This window comes from Anas platyrhynchos, chromosome 11 (assembly GCF_047663525.1).
Source record: "Anas platyrhynchos isolate ZD024472 breed Pekin duck chromosome 11, IASCAAS_PekinDuck_T2T, whole genome shotgun sequence".
Classification (NCBI taxonomy): domain Eukaryota; kingdom Metazoa; phylum Chordata; class Aves; order Anseriformes; family Anatidae; genus Anas; species Anas platyrhynchos.
The window spans coordinates 5120235-5139724 of NC_092597.1; the positions used below are offsets into that span (position 1 = coordinate 5120235).

General features: G+C 36.6%; 1 long non-coding RNA gene across 2 annotated transcripts in view; it reads right to left on the reverse strand.

Moving 5' to 3' along the window:
- Positions 1–1112: 1112 nt before the first annotated feature.
- LOC110352705 (uncharacterized) overlaps positions 1113–19490 on the reverse strand; it is an 84311-nt gene continuing 65933 nt past the window's right edge. Inside the window, exons 5-9 of one of the 2 annotated variants that reach the window (XR_011812012.1) lie at positions 17287–17438; positions 7650–7736; positions 6719–6793; positions 6162–6229; positions 1113–4813 (exon numbers count right to left, since the gene is read on the reverse strand). This is a non-coding gene — a long non-coding RNA (uncharacterized lncRNA). Of the gene's footprint in view, positions 4814–4844; positions 6098–6161; positions 6230–6718; positions 6794–7649; positions 7737–17286; positions 17439–19490 lie in introns of those variants that run through there. The other variant, XR_005268708.2, reaches the window with a different exon arrangement.

A 19490-nucleotide genomic window follows, 5' to 3' on the forward strand; every position in this document is an offset into this window, starting at 1 on the left:
GAATAGTGTCTGCCCTCAGCAAGCAGGCTGATGACACAAAGCTGGGAGGAGTGGCTGACACGCCAGAAGGCTGTGCTGCCATTCAGCGAGACCTGGACAGGCTGCAGAGATGGGCAGAAAGAAACCAAATGAGGTTTAATAAGAGCAAGTGTAGAGTCCTGCACCTGGGAAGGAACCACATGTATCAGTACAGGCTGGGGGATGACCTGCTGGAGAGGAGCTCTGAGAAGGACCTGGTGGACGAAAGGTTGACCATGAGCCAGCAGTGTGCGCTGGTGGCCAAGAGGGCCAATGGGATCCTGGCGTGCATTAAAAGGAGTGTGGCCAGTAGGTCAAGGGAGGTGATCCTCCCCCTCTACTCTGCCCTGGTCAGGCCTCACCTGGAGTACTGTATCCAGTTCTGGGCTCCCCAGTACAAGAAAGACAGGGATCTCCTGGAAAGAGTCCAGTGGAGGGCCACAAAGAAGATACGGGGCCTGGAGCATCTTCCCTATGAGGAAAGGCTGAGAGACCTGGGTCTGTTCAACCTGGAGAAGAGAAGACTGAGAGGGGATCTCATCAATGTATATAAATATCTGAGGGGTGGGGGACAGAAGGATGTAGCCAACCTCTTCTCAGTGGTTTGTGGGGATGGAACAAGAGGCAATGGCTGCAAGTTAGAGCACAGGAAGTTCCGCACTGACATGCAAAAGAACTTCTTCAGGGTGAGAGTGACAGAGCATTGGAACAGGCTGCCTAGGGAGGTTGTGGAGTCTCCTTCTCTGGAGATATTCTGTCTGGACGCCTACCTGGGCAGCCTGCTCTGAGGAACCTGCTTTGGCAGGGGGGTTGGACCCGATGATCTTTCGAGGTCCCTTCCAACCCCTACAGTTCTGTGATTCTGTTTCCTGCCCATGCTTTTACATGCCTAACTTCTATACCCTGCTTTTGCCAGAAAACTAGTTTTGGAATAACAGAATCTTTGTCAACCTGGGTATGAAGTGGAGACTGCAGAGTCCTACAAATGCATATGGGGCTGCCAAACAACATCTCTTCAGTTGGGCAAATATGGAGAAATTGTTCTGTTCGTTTAAATAAAAAGGGAAGAAGAAGAAATATGTCAAATTCCCCAGTGACTTCTCACAACCTTTATTGCTTTAGTAGGAATACAGACTACACTGTATCATCTGAACATTATTAAAAGATGCAGACCACACAAATAGTTCAACAATACTTCCTTGGGAGAAAATATTATTGCTCCCAGTACTAGTCCATTTGACCATATGTGTTGGGAGTTTAAGGAAATGTTTTTCCCTCTTTAGGAAAAGACGAGATCATTTCATTAATCCAAAATAATACAATATTTTACTTGGAGACACATTTTGTCATCACTTGCACAATGTTTTGTTAAAATATACCCAAGTATACTCTAAGCAAATGAATGTACCAATATGAATTTCTCTTACCAAGACAAAACCCAATGTAGTAATAATACAAGAGTCTGTCTATGTCACAGGGGATTAATTTTTGGTTAGGTTATCATTTTAGGAAGTTGTAATCAAAACTTTAAAACTTGTACAAAATTTGTCTGATATTAATAAAAGAAAATAGATCTTGAAACTCAGGCATGAAAAAGATGATACTTTGGATGACACATTCCAAGTCAGTGATGTCAGGAGGCAGTAAGAAAGATCTTTTAGATACAGCGCAAAATTTGGCTATAGAATGATTCACTAACTGAAATGGACTTCTTTCACTCTTTTATTCCTTTAAGACCAAGCTCCTGTACCAAATGGGAAAAAAAATTGCTTTTCTTGAGCTAATAGACATTTCTAATGTTACTCACTTTGTATGGTAGCTTTGAAGGTCATGAACTCTTGAAAAGATGTGCTACATGCATCCTTTTCTGTTAACATTTATATTACTTTTTTTTTTTCATTCTATCATTGTTTTTAAAGGGAGTTAATGTGAAAAGACTTGATCTTGTTTATGAGGAAAATGTTATTCAACATAATCAAAACCTTGCTATATGATTCATTTTCATTTCATACATGCATTTCAACACAGATAATGACATCTGGAGTTATGCAGTATATACAGGCCCTGATTCAAAAGCTTTTGAAAACAGTCTATGTTAATTTCAATTGGCACTGGATTGGATTGCTAACCTATATCATATTGGCTCTTTATTGCACATATAATTAATATCAGAAGTTTGTTGTTAACAAGAGGTATACAATGATTCACCAAGGAGCTTGAAAAGTTGAATTTTAAATCTTTCAATGAGTTGGAAAACAACGTGATATATTAGCAACCCTAGCTTACCACTGTCTGCTACTTTTCAATGTTAAGCCACATTACCTTTTGGAGCTCATTTTATTTCTATGTAATTATTTGTAATATTTAAATGCCAAACTGACTACAACAAAGATCAATGTATTCCCTTGTACATTCTATATAAATTCCAGCCATGGTCATCATCTTCCTTGATTAAAAGTGTGGCTATTTTATTTATTTATTTTTTAACATTGGTGTAGGATGGGATGCTGTTTTGGGGAAAGGTTCTAGAAATCAGACCCTATCTTCTTGTTACGGAACAACACGATCATGACGGATTTCTACAGCATCTGGCTTTTCTTTATATCATGACTGACCGTTCAGAAGTTCTCAATTCAAAGTTGTCATGGCTACTCATATATCCTTCTGAAATTAGTAGGATTACTCACGTGAGTAAATAGAACCAGATTTGGCCCTTACCTTATACCAATAGAAATAACCTTTTCCTGTAAAATAGTACTGATCATTGAAGTCAGTCAGTTGTAAAAACCATCATGTACTTACTGCACCAAATTTGGCTTGGTATGTGTCAGACATAGTATACTTAATGCTTCAGAGAAAAAGAACAAACCCCATCATGCCTTGCTCTGCCCTCCCAAAGATTAAATGAGAAAAATGAAGTCCTATGCTACATTCCTTAAAAACTGACATGAATATGCTTCTCCTTACAAACACTTCCTTAGCCAAACAGTAATTCCAGCCTGCCAACATTTGTTTAGCATGAATGTACTTTGGTTTAATGCTACCTGCAGGCAGATACAGATTCCTGTCAATCTTAACTCGCCATGACAACAGAAATTAAAGCTTACTTTCTATTACATCCAGAATAAAAATAACTGAAAAGGTCTGTCTGTCTAAATAAATATCTTGCATTTAGTCAGTCACAGCCATCATAAGGGCAAATCTAATTTTTTGTATATTTCACAGCTGACTCCCATATTAACTGCATATCTATTTCCTTTTCAGTTCCCCAGAATAAGGGGTCAAAGGATGTAGGAAGGTATACAGGCTACTGCTACTACAGAGACTATGCAGGACCTAGCTTAACGCTGTCATATCAGGGTTGAAATCCATTTCATATTCTGAGGCTAAATGCCTGCTTGCTTCAATAGAAGAACACTATGCCCTTATAAGCAATGATGCCCTACCTTTCCTGACCTTGGCAGAGAAATGAAAGTGTCAAACCATTTGACATTTCTAGTACTTGCACTACTTCAAGTCCTTATGAGCATCACATGCAGCTCACCTATTTCTACTTACCATAGCACCTTCGTTCAACACATTGTTGAGTCCATAAACTATCTGACACTTGAAGTTACATTTCTTAAAGTACCTTTTAGTAGCTCAGCAGATGTGCCGACTCTCAGTAATGTATTCTTTAAAAAACACAAGTTCAAAGTGCAACATTGATTTTCGTGTAAAGTTTTTGTAAATATATTTTTGCCCTATTTCAGTATTCGAAACATGCAAGAAACTCAGTTCACATTATCATATGGACTATGAGTAATGGTTTTTCATGGATTGGTTAAACTCACTAAAAAAATCTCTGCTTTCATACAATACATTTAATTTTATAATCAAAAAAATTTAAGTGGTGTTGAAACTCGCCTTCATTACCAAAATTCTTCTAATGACGTGATCAATAGCCCCATAATCTAAATCATCCTTTCATTCAAACTGAAAATATTCTTTGTCAGGAGAAATAGCTTTAATAATTTCAAGATGTTATTGGAATAAATGCTACTGGCTTGAGTAGCCATTATACTTGGCAAGTCTGTGTAACCAGTGTTCACCACGCCCTGATGAGAAAGAAAAATAAATAGTTGTCAAAGCTTTCATGTATTATCTTGGAAAAATTTCACATGTCCTCCACAGATCTGATGCCTGTTTTATACATGCTAGTAAATCAGATTTGCATATTACTGTAGACATGAGTTACTAAAGCTTTGTTTTACAAGTTAAGGTTCTGTTTAAAACGAATAGCTTACTCTGATGCATGACCAAAGAAAGCCAGCAATTTTGTCAGGAAGCCAGAGACCAAATGAGCTGGGAGGCCAGTCAGGGAACTAGTCACAAAACCATATGGTCCTTATTTTTAGGATAAGAAATCAACTACTACTTCAAATTTGAAAACACCTCACGATTGTCTGATAAGAATCACATTGCACAATGTGTTTCCCAGATTAACTGTACTCCAGTCAACCCCAAGGAAGAAGATATAGGTACCTTCATATTTAAAGTCTTTGCAAGTATATCTGGATGAAGATCATGTTTCTTTAACATCCTTTCATATTATTATGAATGTACACCATCAAAAAACACTGAAGAATTCTAATGCCATGCTCTGAAAACAACTTACACTGAATTCTGATCTTGAACAGGATACTCTAAATGATTATTTCTTTTCATTGCGTCATTCCACGATAGCCATCTGGACATTGCAGTTGCAAGTTCATCCCATATGCAGCCACATGTGTTCATACATGTGCACACACATCTTAAAGGAAGTCATAACAATATCATGATAAGTAAGTATGGCAACCACAGAAGTCAAAACAATGTAAAATTGAAAAGGTTTTGGTTGGAATGTTCTTTTCATCTAGATTGCCAGAATAGGCCGGTGCGTATATCTGCTATCTGAAGGAAAACAGACAATGAATACTGCAAGTATTCTGCTATTGCTTTATGCCCCACTTCCCAAGTTGGTTCCTAATGGAAGATGCCTTACCTTTTCCTCCTCAGGAAAATTAGTGTACACAGCATTTTTAGTTGCTTTAAATAATGGCTCTTTACAAAGGAAAAGAGATGACAGTACTACAAAGAAGAAAAAGTGAAGCACTGCAGCTATTACCAATGAGAGTAAAGCAGAAAATAAAAGGAGTGTAGAAGATTTTTCCTCATTATGCACGATAGTATTTGGTTTATTTTCATGCTGGAATCCCACACCTTGGGTAAATTTTCCCACTATGTAAGCTGGATATTTAAACTATAGAGCAAGCCATTGAGCCATATGGCATACAAGCAGACCACCTGTGTGCCTAAAAAGCCCAGTGCTATACCAACACCAGAGCAACATGACACATGAAGTCCAGGCAGAAAAATCTAAGCAGCACACATGGGGAGAAGATGCAAGCAATATCCAAACTGTTGATTATATGTCAATGATGTCAATGATGAATGTCAACAGAAACAACCTGACCCAGAACAACATACTTGGAAATGGTTCAGTAAGAGAAATACTTAAGCTTGGAAAAATCTACATGAAAACTAAGAACTTCAAATTTTAAACAGAAAAATAACAGAAATATTTCTTTCCCCCAGAGGAAAAGACAAAACTGGCCATTTTCCATTAAATTAAACAGCGATAGCAAATTTCTCATCAGTTCTGCAAACTGTAGAGTTGGGAATTATGCAAACTTCACTATCTTTAATCAAACCCAAGCATTAATGATTTAAAACTCTTTTGACAATCAATTTAGCACAAAACCCTGGAGATGCAAAATCAAGGGACAATGGTAGGCCCTTCTAGAACATCACTGTAAGCCAGCAAGTTTATTAACAGCCTTGATTTCATCAGTTTCATTATATTTGCCATTCTTCAGGTTTTAACTGTATGAACCAGAGCATTACAGAAAAAATAATCTTCCATTTAAAAAGAAAAACATCGCTGTAACTAAGTTGGAAATGTGACCCCTGAAGAGATAATGACAGAAAAGTTTAAGATTGATTACACCTTCACATTTTTTTTTGAAAACAGTCTCACATTTTGGACAGCATTGTTCTGGAAAAAAAAAAAGCAAAATGAAAATTGTTTAGACAATATTTCAATAGACAAATAATCATACCTTTATATCATGTCACCAATATATATATGACATGACTTTTCCAATTCACATCTGAACTTCATCTTCATCTAGAAACAATAATCTTGAGTTGAAATTTATCATTTATATTATAAAACTGTAAAACAGTGACACTGAACAATATCTTCTAAAAATTTACTCTTTTCTCTATTTGGAAGTGGACAGCTCAAAAGTCTTATTAATAAAGCTCTAGGGATGAATTTATGGGCATTTTTGGTATTATTGTTAAAGATGATGTTACCGTGCTTATAAAAGTCACAATGCATAAAACATTCAAAGATGGAATGTTGGTGTCTGGGTAATATTCCAGTTTGTGGTTTCATTACTTATGAAAGAAAAAAACTCTGCTTTAGTACTCCACAACACATAGGTAAGAATTCCTTAACAGATCTACTGTGTCTTCATGGAAAAAGACTGTCTTAATTACTATAACAGATTACTTGTATTCCCCCTGCATGTCAGTTATTTCTAAATGCTGCAGTGCAATCTACGCACATTACACATGTAAAGTTATCCAGGATAAGTCATTTCTGCTGTACCTCCAGCCTTAGCTCCACAGTTACTCATTGTTCTTTCATCCTCGTAGTGATTAGATTTGGAGCTTTCCTCCCCACCTGCATATTTAAGAAAGAATTATTAATCTTGTTTGGTTTACTAACTAGAAACAAAGAAAATGATTGAGTAGATATATAATACTTCTGATGCTTCCAGAAAAAAAAAAAAAAAATCATATTGCATATGAATATCTAGATAAGTGCTAATTTCACTACGCGTATTATATTGGCAGGGACAAACATACGTTTAAGCTCTGCAATAGTTATAAGCAATATCTAATGTGGTATAAGAGCTGTACTAATATCAATATCCAAGTCTTTATACTGTTTGATAAATAATACCAGTTCTGCTTCGATATATTCTTGAGGCTTTTTTTTTTTTTTCTTGACTCCTGCTGCTGGGAAGATGATCTTAGAAGCAGGCAATCCATGCCAGGGGCAATCCTGAGTGACTGCAGCCCAGGGATGACTGCTGCTGAGGCAGGGACAGCCGCAAGGAGCTATGGCATGTGGGTGACCCTAGTAGACAGAACATGTTACACACAACTCCATAGTCAAAGGAAATGAGAAGGACCAAGGATAAATGTGTGGAAAAAGAGGGAACTTGAGATTAGGAAGGAGACAGGAGGAAGGAGGTGTTTGGCTAAAGTTGAGCCTGGGAATTCAGAAAGAAACATATTCCAGTGTTTAATTATGTTTTCTTTCTTCTGAATATGCAAATCAGTGATCAAAAATGTATGATAATTCATAATAAGTCAAGTAAAAATTCTAAGTCACAACTCCTGAGTGCAATACATTAGATAAACCTCAAAAAATTGTTTTCAAAGGATATCCTTCAGTGCAAATGAGAGCAGAACTTTGACCATAATATTTTAGTGTTAAACGTTATTTTAGATTATAAGCCATATTTTCTTACTCTGCCTACTATCAGATCCTCTAACACCCCTTGCTTTGTAACTTCTGCTGCATCCAGCCCAGTAATGTCACTGGTGATTATCAGCATCTAGAGAGATCAAACAGATAGTAAAGTGTATTCAATGATCACTTCCTCCATCACTTGTTGTGTCTGCAATATGCTTTATCTTCAAAAGCACTTGAACTTTAAAAGAGCATCAGTGGCTACAAACTATATATATTATTTTTACTTCCCTGAAGTACTATAAAAACTTATCTCAATAATGCAGCACAGTTAAACAGGTGAGTTAGGTAATAAGAGCAAGTGGTCATTCATATAAACCGTGCTATATGTAGAAACTAGATAAGGTAGAAATAAGCTGGATAAAAAGTTAAACAAAACATTGCTAGAGTCACTATATCACAGGATATAGATTTTAATATAAACTTTGTTAACAAAAGATGCTAATCCTGATTTGTCCAGGTATCTAACTGTTTTCCTTTACTAAAGCTCTTCTCAGACATGAATTGACAGGTACACTGAGAAGGGTATCAGAATGCAGAGTTCAGCCTTAGAATGAAAAAAAATAGACTGTTTTAAGATCCTTAAAATCAACGAATGTCCCTCTAAGGCATGATGTGATTTAATGCATTTTTACATTTAAAATTATTGAAATTGATCAAGCACTTGCCAAAAATAAATGAATAAATAAATAAGGCAGAAATCAAAACAGAAATCTAATACATTCACTAGCAAATTTTATTTCCCTCGCATGCACTGTATTAAAGCAGGTGAGAACAGACAGTTTGAGTCCTATACTGTAGTGTCCTGCAAAGCAGAAGAGGATCTTGTACAAGATCCTCCTGGGGACCACCCTAGGAACACTCCAATCCTGAGCCCTTGGGGAAAACTTAAAGGTACTGATCAAAAAAAAAATAAATGTATTCAGAGACTTGACTTCAAGACAGTTGGGAGACTTGAGCAACCTTCAAGTTGTAGTCCAGGTTTCCAGCACAAAAACCTACTTTGTAAACATCATCAGTACCAACTGTACCTTCACAGGAGAAACTTGTCCTGCCACCATTATCTCACCAGTAAAATACCTGCCAAAACAGCTGACAGCACTACTGATTTGTAGCTACAACATGTAAACAGAACATCTTGTAGATAGGTAGTGACACTCTCAGATGAGAAGATTCAAACTACTGTGGCAAAAGCACACGCATGAAATGCCACATACTCCCGAGCTCAGATGCCAGCACACAGATCACAGGAGCAAAGCCAAAACGTCTTAAGATAAAAATGTAAACCAATTAGATAATTAATAGAAGCCTCATAAAATAAACAATAGCTATAATTGACATCTTAAAGCAATAAATCTAGAAACAATACATTCAAACATCAATCCAATTTATACCAATGATTTGAAAATTAAATGCTTGGTGGAAGACAATTGCTGGGAAAAGAATGCATACCAAAGGTGCAGGCTCATAGCATGAAGTGCTTTCTGCAACTGCAATATCTTATTTTTCTTTTCTGCGGATCAGCTAACATGCCTATACTTCACTGTCAGCACGCTTGCACAGAACATGGACAGTGCACAGATCTGCTCCCAGCTATTCCAGGAATTCGCAGCATAGATTCCCCTGCTAAAGTAACCAGTTGATGATTATATGAACTTTACATGAACTAGGAAACAGGGTAAACCTTCCAGTTACCTTCAGAAGGAAGTAAACCTTCGAAATATAAGTTGCATTCATATTTATGTGCTTCTTAAGCACTCCTCTACTACTTATTCCTCCCAATAAGCTATTGCTCAAAAGCCTTCTCAATTTATTGTTTGTTCAGAGAACAGGAGGTGGCCCAGAAGACATTCTTGAAAATATTCTTGAAAATGTTTTGCATAAACTTTCTGTACCTATATGGACCACACTAGAATAAAGATGACATATTAAAAAAGAAAAAAAAGAATATATGTCTTTGTTACAGCAGGTTCTCTTTTTTTGTTAGCAGCATCTAAGGCTTGGTTTGGCTTGTTTGGTTTTGATTTACTAGGGAATTAATGAAAGAACCACTGATTTTTTCCAAATTGCTGCAGATATTTGTTAATGAGAAAGGGAAGGTTGTTGTATTAAGTTTGTTTTGCTTCCACCTTTTTTTTTTTTTTTCTTTACCCTCAAAAAACATTTTTCAGGCTAGTTAACTATGGGTTTCTTAGAGCATTACAGCATTTGGCCAAAGAACGTCTGCGTAGCAAAATTTAACAGTCAGAAAACTTTTCCATCTTCATAGCTTCCCTATTTAAAACATTTTTTCTTACCTCCTTCAAAATTTAAAATAAAACTAAGCTCTAGCACATTGTAAAATCCTCTTTAATCTAAAAGTGATACTTTTTATAACTGATATAAACAACTGATATAATGTCACTGGTCTAAATGTTACTGCAAGGTGCATCCAGTGCAACTCTTGTCTATCTGGATATGGATGGCAAAACAGTTGGTCCATTATCAGTAGCACCAGGCAAGATGGGCAGTTGATCTGGGAATTCCTATCCAACTCTACAAAATAAGTAATTTTTAGCTTACTTACAAAAAGGAGCAATAATCTATCCCCAGTGCAGTTAATGGCAAAATTTCCACTGGCTTCACTGAAGTGAAATTTTACCCAGTGGAATAAAATAAAAGACTGGCAAAACTGAAAGATGCCGATATGCATGTTGACCCAGGGCAAAACACGTTTTCTGTATTAGTTAAAAAACTGTTTTCCTCCTGTGGATACCATGTGCTTTGTTGTCACAGCCATACAATCCCGAGGTAATAATTTATTTTTGGTCTACAGGCAAGTAAAAAACTTTAAAAACAAATATTTTAAGAGAAGCTTATATATTAAAAATAATAATAATAATAAAAAAAAAAAAATCAGCATTGTTTAGAGTCCTGTGTTAGGCTATTGCAGGGAAACCGGAGGTTTTGGCACTAGGTTAATTGGATTTGAATAGCTTCACAGACAGAAAGAGAGGTAGAATATGTGACAGGAAAATACTATTCATCTTCATAGCCAGATTGTTTAAATTTACCAGAGCTGTCAGGGACCTTTTAGAGACTAGTTTCATGATTTTGTTTATAGTTCTGTAAAGAGAAACAATATTGACTGCTGACATTATCATGACTTGTAATTGTTCCCCCTTAGCTTCACTGTGGCTGAGCTCATAAAAAGTGATTTAACTTCAATTGAACTTCATCTCCTTCTGACAACAATATAAAAAAAAAAAAAATGCTTTTAGTAAGGTACAAAGATACAAAACTGAAAGGCACAATTTAAGTCATGAGGTCCTGTGTCCTTCAGCTGCAAGCACCACACATAATCTTTTTGTAAACCTAGTTTGGCTTCAGAAATATCTAAGTAGGAAATGTTTCCTATCAAGTGAAATTTGAAATGCAAGGTCACAGCAGTAATTTCCTTATAGATACAAATGAAGGAAAAAAATCCACTGGAACAAGTTGTTATACTGTGGATGAAGATCTTTCTTCATATCTGATCCGATTCAAATCTTACTGATGTCAGATGAAAAACTATTCAAAGATGGAAAGATGAGACCACATGCTTTTTCTGAAGGTACAGGACAAAGTCTTGTTCTGTGTCCCTGAAGATTCAGGACAAAGCAGTAACTGCAGCAGTGGACACAGTTAAGAAAGCAAGACGATTCCAGTACAGCTACAGATCAGTATACTCTGTATTACTTATTATGTTTATATAAAGAGAACTATACTTATTTACATAATCATCAAATGACAGCTTGATATTTAGCTACTGTTTGTATAGAGATGCATCAACCAATTATTATCTTTTCACTTTATTCTTCAGCACAGATGTGATATGTTTAAAGGATTTTATTCACCTCTCCTGTAGAATTATTTTTCTAATGGCACTGAACTAGGATCACTTTCCTCTGGAAAAGTGGAAATCCCCAGCTGCTGTCAGCTAACTCCCAGCTTATCTTCAATCTACTTTGCTGCTTGCCATCTTATGTCACCTCACTTTTTTTTTTTTCCCTTTCTCAAATATGGAGAGAAATTTAAAAGGTAATTTCTGGATTGTATAAAATGCTTCAGTTTATTCTGACCACAAATGTTTAAAAACCACCAGGGAATGAAAAGGTCACATCAAAGCTCTCTAAATACCAGCATGTGAGTTCTGTACTCTTTTTCTTCTTTAGTAACCATTATTGAATCTTATTCTGTGCTTTCTCTGATATTGAGGTGGTAGCAGTACCATAAGCTTACTTTTTTCCTACACTGTTAATGGATGGTTTACTCATTTTATATTATCTCAGTTTGGATGGACAGACAATAATCCAGATCATATTAACTGCTTATTTCTGCACAGTTTTGTTCATTAGCCACTTGTGTTTTCCCAATAAACAAAACAGACTGATAATTGATATATCGCAAGCAAGAATAATAATAAAAGTTTTAGTCCAAGGAGGCTGGAAGAATTAAACAGTGGCATAATCCACACTTTCTCTCTCTCTCTCATTTTTTTTTTTTTTTTTTTTTTTTAAGTCATAAACAGAGGCTTCTAATTCATTTAGCTTTCACTTGCTCCCACAGTTAATTCATCTTAGATACTCACTGCCAGGAGGTGAAATAAAGAGAAATTTGAAGACTGGCACTTTATAAGATATTTAATAGGTATGTTAAAAGGTCCATAGACTGTATGGCTATAGAAAGTGTGGAAATATGAAATACTGGGAGATGGAGCTCTCTACTGGGTCACTATTATTCTAAGAGGGAAAAATTACTGGTAGATGATTTCCTGAAAGCATGAGAGCAAAACCTGGCAGGGAACATAAAAAACAACCTCTTCCCTCCCATCTTTAACTAGACAGGGGTCACAAAGTAGCTGGTTTTCATCTTTGTGCTAAGCCTGCCAACCAGGCAGGCGCACCAATTGTGTTGGTACTTGCACAAAAGTGTCACTGTTACCATCTGTCTGAAGCTGGTTTCATTACAACCAGAGTGAGGTTTTTCATTGGGATAATGTCAGAAGCCTTGACATAAAAAAAGCTTAAAACATAAGATATTAACCCTTTCTGTTCTTCCCTACCACATTCTTAAAACAGCATCCTAGTATAGTTCCAGCTTTCTCAATGTAGGATGTGAAGCTGAGGATCTCAAGAAACACTAGGAACTGAATCATCATTGGAAAACAGTTGTGACAGCACTGTGAAAGAAAAGTGGGAAATAGCAGGGAGGACTGAACCTCTTTTACCTTTTCTTTCTTTGTCATATCTAAGCCTGCAAATAAACAGCACAAAAGAAAATAAACATGCACATGTGGCAGTTATGATGGAATCAAGGCAGGGACTGGTTGAAAGCTGATGTGACATCAAGACTTACAGGGCACTCCAAGCAAGTAGCAGCGTGAGAACGTAGGTATCAGAGAGGGTCTTCCCCCATATGATAGCAGCAGAAAGAAGGGAGAACAAACTGCTGCTCTGCAGACCTCTGTAAGTGCTGAGCTTCTGTATCGAACAAGTCTTCTATAAAGCAGTATGAGATCTTGGCCTGGATTGTTGTTCAGATTCAAAAAACCCAACCACTAGTGGTTTGAGTCAGCTTACATATCCTGTTGCTGTTTTCCTTGATGTACAATTGTAAAAGCATTAACCTTTGAGTGTCAGGAAAGAAATGCATAAAATTACTTTGTTATAACATGTTATACACAATGCAGAAAACATAGAACTACATTTGTTCTATACCTCCATAGTGGAGTGTTATAAAATCGTAAGCAGTGTTAGGAAAAGTTGTTTCAAGATGACTTCTGAAGAAACTATCAGTGGCAAGCAGCAAGCAAGTGGCAGTGAACATACCTTGTTCAATGAAGCACCTGTGTTTGATATCTTTACCAAATTGATTCTGCTTGAGATGAACTGCTACAAATTTTAACTATTTCAATGTGTAGCCTATGTACGTTAAGTAACTGATAGAAAATGTAGTTTGTGGGGGTTTTAGTTTTGTTTGTTTGTTTTTGTTTTTGTTTTTGTTTTGTTTTTTTAAATGAGTTTCTTATATAAATCTAACTGGCTCTGAAATCATTTCCAAATCTGAATTGTTTCAAAATGTGTCTTATACTGAAAGATGGTTTGGTCAGTAATGCAACATGATACTACATGGGGAGCTGGAGTTCAAAACTAGCAAGGAGAATTTTGCACCTTTACTTTTCAGCGGCTGTAAGTTTAGGAGGAGTAATAGTTACCCAATTCATACTGTCCCCAGGGCTAGGCCTCAAAATAAACACAGAAACTTCAAAGACAGCTTGGAGTGGAACATATACATGTAATACCGAGACAATCCTGTTTGCATGTTGTGATCAGTTCGTGCTTTCCTTTGGAAATAATCTTATATTACCGTTCTATTTATATGAGAGATTATCATGGAAAAAATAATTAAAAAGGGATATGTTAAATATGACATGTTAAAGCTAAGCCAAATACAAGACACACTTATTGATGGATTTTCTTACCATATGTTTCAACAGATTTACTAAAACTGTTTTTTTTTTATACCTATGTCCTTAGAAAGGACACATTTAGTGTATTTTATTAAAAGGGTAATACTTAAGTAGCAAAAAAAAAAACAAAACAAAACAAAACAAAAAAAAACACAGAACTGATATACAAGATATAATGTTCAATTTTTTGGTAAAGGGGTCACAACCAGTTTTTTAGGACTGCCGGTGTAAAGCAGAAGTCAGAAAAAGGGGTAGTATCCCTAGAGCTCAGTGCTCCAATTTCTAAATTGAAGATCACTTCACTGACCAAGATTAGGTTAATTCAGGTTTTTTCAATTCCTTTTTTGGGTTAGACTGGATGCCCCTGTTGGTGAGAAAAAAAACATCCTTTGCTAGCTGTGTTTTTACTTCATGTAAGGGAGACTTCAGCCCATCTGGAAAGCAGGTTCTAGAATCTGACAACATTCTAGTCTTCCTTCTATGAGATTATTCTACTGGTGTAGAACAACCTACTGCAGAACAAACAACACTCCAGATAACACTAGATTATAAGAATATCAGTAGTGCACTAATGCTGTAGTCTGGTAGTACCCTGCAAACACTGGCTGTCATGCTAAGGGCATCATATCCTTCAGCAACTTACTCCATTGCTAGAACTGCAACTTTGCATAAAGTCTTTCTAGAAGGTGTGAGTTCTGAGCTGGATGGATAATACTGGCAAGAGTTGCATTTTTCTTGAACAAAGTTGCATCATGCACTTCTAGTTCCTCATTTAAGCTTGGACACAAGACATATCATGCTTGGTTAATTAAATTTAGTACTAATAATAATTTAAACTAGAATTTCATTCAAGATTCAGTTTCGCCTTGTGCTGACCTCTACTACAATTTCAGTATGTTCACTATAAAAAGTACAGATCATAGAATATCCTGAGTTGGAAGGGACCCGTAAGGGTCATCAAGTCCAACTCCTGGCATCGCACAGGTCTGCCCAAAAGTTCAGACCATGTGACTAAGTGCACAGTCCAATCGCTTCTCAAATTCAGACAGGCTTGGTGCAGTGACTGCCTCACTGGGGAGCCTGTTCCAGTGCGCAATCACCCTCTCAGTGAAGAACCTCTTCCTGATGTCCAGCCTAAACCTCCCCTGCCTCAGCTTAACACCATTCCCATGGGTCCTATCACTGGTGTTTACAGAGAACAGGTCACCTGCCTCTCCACTCCCTCTTGCGAGGAAGTTGTAGACTGCAATGAGGTCCCCCCTCAGCCTCCTCTTCTCCAGGCTGAACAGGCCCAGTGACCTCAGACGCTCCTCGTGTGTCTTCCCCTCTAGGCCCTTCACCATCTTTGTCACCCTCCTCTGGACACTCTCCAACAGTTTCATGTCCTTCTTGTACTGTGGTGCCCAGAACTGTATGCAGCACTTGAGGTGAGGCTGCACCAGCGCAGAGTAGAGCAGGACAATCACCTCCCCTGACCGACTAGCGATGTTGTGCTTAGAACAGATCCTAGCACATAATTTAGACTGCAGGACCAGTGATGGTAAAAGAATAAATAAACAAACAAACAAGAGGCTAAATCCATTTGAATTAAGTGACCAGAATTCTATCAGTTGGGCAGGTGATGTATTTGGCTAAAAGTTACATAAATCAAGATCTCTATTTCCAAAGAAAGTACAAGTCTACATAGCACTGGCATACAAAATATTCAGTCCTTTACTGCAAATTTATCAAGTTATATCTGCTTGACATACGATCTCATAACACAGGTAGTTCATCTAATATGGTGCAAATACAAAAAAAACCCTTCAGGTCATCAGAATAAATAAGGTTTCAGAGTATTTACATAAAATACAAAACTTACCATTAAAACAGCATCTAAACCTAATATTGTTTTCACAGCATTAATTACTGCTCCAGCTCCTTAGTATTGCTCATCAGAAATCTTTTCTTCTTTGCCAATTTTATGTTTTATTTGCACTTTAAACCCTTGTTTTTAAAAATGACTTAACACCAGTAGGAGAAGCTACAACCCACTTCTCACCTTTAATTTTCTTTGGCAACTCCCACAACCAGGTTCTTACAGTGTATAGCTACAAAATAAATGATACAACTAAATACAAAGACTTTTCCTCTAATTCATACTAACTTAATCTTTATTTAATTCCAAAGGCACAGATAGCATTTCAACTTCCAGTTGATGTCAGTGGATATGGGTTATCTAATCACCTAAGTTTGAAAACTCCATCCATATATCACTGCCAGTAAAGTTTTATGCACATTAAGTCATCCCTAAAGAAATATAATCACTGGCTGACCTCAGTGAGATTGTTAGCGTGAGAGAAGGTGGCAGGATTGGGCCCTAAGTTTTCATAAATAACACAGACCATCTCCAGATGGACATTCCAATGTTAGTTTTTATAGTGTCTTCCACAGCCAGCCCACATGGTCTCACAAACACATTCATAAATGCCAAAACAATAGCAAATTAAAGTTTGGTTTATAGAAAGGCCTTGGCTCAGATGCTGTGTATACAAGTTCACACACTGTTTACCCTGAAAAAGGTGTGGAACTAACCACAATGAGGTGACAACCTCAATTCCAGTCACACATGAGGTGGGAAAACCAATAACACAACTGCAGGATGAGGAAAGGACACTATTTTTCCTGGCTCGTGTGTGAATAAATCGTGCTTTGTTAATAAAGAAATGAAGTCATTTTATAAAGCAGACTGAGGAACAGCTGTCTCTTCCCCCTTAGCACATATATGTGCATGTAAATAAAATATTTACGTATAAATATATATTTTATATATATATGTATAAATATATGCCTGACTGCACACACATTTCCACGCTAATTATGCTTATTCCCAGAGGAAGGAAGTCCTAGATTATTATTGTCCTAGCTCTCTATCCCTTGCAGGCAGTAAAATATTTTCACAGAATATCAACTTCCCTGAAGTCAAAGCATTACATCCACCTTGTGCTAAGCACTGGTCCAGGGATGACATGTCACCTAAATCCTGCTTGTGCTTTCAAGATAGGGTTTAAGTGATGGAAAGGTTATATATTGCCCTTCTATCTCTAATATACTCCCCTGAATCTATCATGTTTACCTTTATGACTTACCTGCTATGTAGATTTACCTTCTATGGCCAAGATCTTCCAGAATGCTGTCAAAACCCAATGCTGCCTGAGAAAGTAGCATGCATAGAAGACAAGGGAGATGCCTTGAAGGATGAATCAGTTTCACCCAAATACCATTCCTTTCCATTTTAACAGTAAGGTTCACACAGACCTGATATTTTGACCCAAAATAGAAGAAAAAAAAAAGGAATCAAATGTTTCATCTTACCTATACCCATGTTATTTTACAGAAGTTCTGTTTCTGCAAATAATGTTTTTCTCAAATACTATACATAATTACACCAAATGGCTGATTGTATAGACGTCGTTAAAACTTGGTTATCCCTGTAATTAACTGGAAATAGTCCAAAGCTATATATTAATTACTAACACAGATGCAAAAACTAAAACATATTTGCTTAAACATACACTGTCAGTTCAATGCCAGAAAACAATCTACAAGAGATTGCACAGACCAAGCAGATACATGTGACAGGGACATTCCTATTAGTAAGACTCTGAACAAAGCCATTTAGTATATGTATAGTGCACATCTTGCTTAAGATATACACATGGCCTTAAAGCAAAGCTGAGAACAGCTATAAGAACTTTGACTGAGAATAAGGAAACAACTGCCAGTATTTGTAACTGTCCAAAAAAAGTGTCATGAGGAGTTCACTGGAAAAATCTGAGTTCCATCCTACATGCATGTGTATCTTTTCAGGCCATTAAGATAACAAAAACCTAAAGAAAATTTTATTTTATTTTTTAACTGAAAAGGAAAGCCTTTCAACATGAAGTGATACAAAAAATTGTAGCTTTCCGGTACAATCCTGGGAAGACACACAACTGACTCTGTTGAAGAAAGAAGAAAATATGCTTCCTCCTCACATTAATGGCCCTTCTTTGTCCTTTGGGAGAAGCACAGCAATTCATCACAGTTGACAATTACTACACACGGTCCACTTGCAGTATCTCAGACACTTAGTTAATGAGTAGCAGGTACAGTAAAGCAAAACTTCCCTCTAATCCTTGGCCATTTACTCTAGGAAGGAAGGAAGAACGGAATACCTCTGATGTAAGATCTGAGGAATCCAAAGGAGAAGCAAAAATGGATTCTGGAAATGCTTAACCTATATCCTGTTCTACCCCACATGGCTAATGGAATTTTATACAAATATAAGAAAAAAAAAGATTTAACCCACAGTAATTTTTGTTTCACAGACTTTTCTAAGGTCAAAAAAAACAAACAAACAAAAAAAACCATACTTCAATTTCATTTTACTTTTCCTTCCCATAAGAACATCCTGATACTTGCATATTGGTTGCACAACTTAGGTAGAAAAGGTTTTCACCACTACCCTTCAATCTCTAGTCAGTTCTATAGCTCATGGTATCAATTTCCAGTCTTTGATATTATGACAGCAGTACAATACAGTCTTTGAGACTTAGAGTTTTATATTGGAAATTTTATTTTCATTTATACACATAGTTTGAAAAGGCTGAATCCTCAAGTTTCATGTATGACCTATCACTTCTCCATTATCATGCAAGCAACTATGATCATTATCCTGAAGTAGAATATTATTCTAAAAGTTTTTGTGATATAGATGGCTTTGATTTTAAAAAATATGTTAATAGAGATTACAGGTTAAGAATAATTCTTCCCATAGTTACTTAGTTACTTTCGGGGGAGGGGGGAGATTATAAAGTCATCTTTATAATGAGGGGGATGATTTACCTTGACATTTGGAATTTAATTTTCAGAGACATCTCAAGTAGATATCCGTTCATGTATAACAAGTACTTGGGCAATGCTTGCACAAACATTTTTCTGATACGGGAACATATGCAATGAAAGCTAAGTACTCTGACAGCATATTTACACATTAAGTACAATTCAAGAAACCATCTTAGTACGACCACATGTCACTGATTGCATGTACAGATTTGAATGATGGAAGAATACATGCCAAAATTACAAGAACTTAAAAGCTGAAGGAAAAAATGAGTAAAGTGATGTACACCTGAGGTTTAAACATTAAGATCAACAGACATAAAATTAAACAAAAGAAAAGCAAGATCACAACTTTGTTTTCGTCTTTAGAGCTGTGCAAGATAGTTTCAAGGGACAGTATAGAAATACAGAAGGTTTTGCAAGGTACCAAACTTAAAATTACTAATTCTTAAATGTTAAAGCAATTGGTGAATATATTATAGACCG